The 1,819-nt window shown below is 37.4% G+C and overlaps 1 protein-coding gene across 1 annotated transcript in view; it reads left to right on the top strand.

Moving 5' to 3' along the window:
• LOC107597675 (anaphase-promoting complex subunit 1-like) overlaps positions 1-1,819 on the top strand; it is an 81,768-nt gene that overhangs the window by 21,243 nt on the left and 58,706 nt on the right.

Genomic DNA, 1,819 nt, shown 5'->3' with positions numbered 1-1,819 from the left:
AACTAAATAATTAACATTAAGATGACAAAACGAAGACACACTTCTATGCACCTCAAAGAGTCTTTTTTTTTTTGTTCGTCAGACATAAAAATAAATAGCAGGCCTACCTCAGTGCACAATGCGTCTAGTTTTTATTTTTTTAAAAGTAGCCTAAACTGTCGGTGTGCTGTGCGGATAGTCTGGAGTAGAGCTCTGCGCGGAACTGTTTCGTAACGCCGCTCCCGCTGAATTTCTGACCATTACCGCCCGCTCCCGCAACGTGTGTGTTCCACTCCTGCGATTTTTGTGCATTCTTATATTGTTTATAATTTTTGCACTATCAATATGAGGGTATTGAAATCGCTTTTGAATGGGCTCGATTTCGCGTTCACAATTAAGAGCCTTTGACAATGTAGCAAAAAAAGAAGACCAGAATGGATACAATTTAGGACACATATAAAATGAATGAGTATGATCTGCTGGGGATAGCGAACATCTATTGCACCTGCGCTTTTGAATGGGCTCGATTTCGCGTTCACACGCACTCTGTGTAAAGGAGCACATCTAATCTTACAAGATCAGATATTTGTCAGTGAGTTCAGGATCTGCTGAGCAGCAAATACACCAGCATGGTCTGTCAGTCATCTATCCTACTCTCGACCCCGTGATCAGTCAAGCTCGTGTTGGATGCAGGGTTGCAAAGTCCGCGTTTTTTTTCCACGAAATCTGACTACTTTTAAACTGATTCCCTGGGTTGATTTTTCCCCGTGGGGTAAACAAATATGTATAGCATACTTTTCTTTCACCATGCTTTTTTTCAGGATTCTTTGAATAAAAAATTAAAAAGAAGAGCATTTATTTAAAATAAAAATCTTTTCTAACAATATACACTACAGATCAAAAGTTTGGGGTCAGTACATTTTTATTCTTTCTTTTTTTAGAAAGTTTCTTCAGCTTTGCCTTGGTGAAATGAATTCTGTGAGCAACTTTGAACTGAATAAGATTCAAACGAGCACAAAGACAGACAGAGTTAATTTTAGCTAGAGCATTATTCCACATCTCTTCGTCAAGATCCAGTCCTAGCTCCCTCTCCCAGGTTTCCTTGAGTGCTAAAAGAGGAGGGAACTGTGAGGAGCGCAACAGGCCATAAATTGAGGAAATATGGATGTGTGATTTCCTTTGGCTGGTGAGGGAAGGTGGCAAAATGTGCTTTAGCAAAGTCACGTAATTGAAAATAGCTAAATAAATAGCATTTGGAGATTTTGAAACTACTCAGCAAATCATTGAATGTCACAAATGTGTGATCGGAAAACAAATCCTGAAACAATACTAAACCCTTCTCCCTGAACTGTGCTAAAGTTGAATCCAAAGCCGAAGGTGTAAAAAGGTGATTACCACAAATCGGCATATAGTTGGATTCAAAAACTAATGCTGGTAACGAGGATGATATGCAGGAGCTAGCTTCTATCATACACCAATTAATATCCGGGGAGTTACACCACGTATATATTTTCTGAATATTAGCTGCCCAATAGTAGAAAAGGAAATTTGGAAGAGCGAGACCCCCTTCTTGTTTGGTTCTTTGAACATTGATAATTCTAATAATAAATCAGCATATTAGAATGATTTCTGAAGGATCATGTGACACTTTATACTGGAGTAATGGCTGGATGGAAATTCAGCTTTGCATCACAGAAATAAATGATATTTTCAAGGATATTAAAATAGAAACCATTATTTTATATTGTAATAACATTTTGCAAGATTACTGTTTTTTTTCTGTATTTTTGATCAAATAAATGCAGCCTTGATGAGCATAAGAGTCTTCTTTAAAAAACAT

The sequence above is a fragment of the Sinocyclocheilus grahami genome, unplaced genomic scaffold (genome assembly GCF_001515645.1).
Source record: "Sinocyclocheilus grahami isolate Dianchi unplaced genomic scaffold, SAMN03320097.WGS_v1.1 scaffold234.1, whole genome shotgun sequence".
Lineage (NCBI taxonomy): Eukaryota > Metazoa > Chordata > Actinopteri > Cypriniformes > Cyprinidae > Sinocyclocheilus > Sinocyclocheilus grahami.
This window is presented reverse-complemented; position numbering and strand designations above follow the sequence as displayed.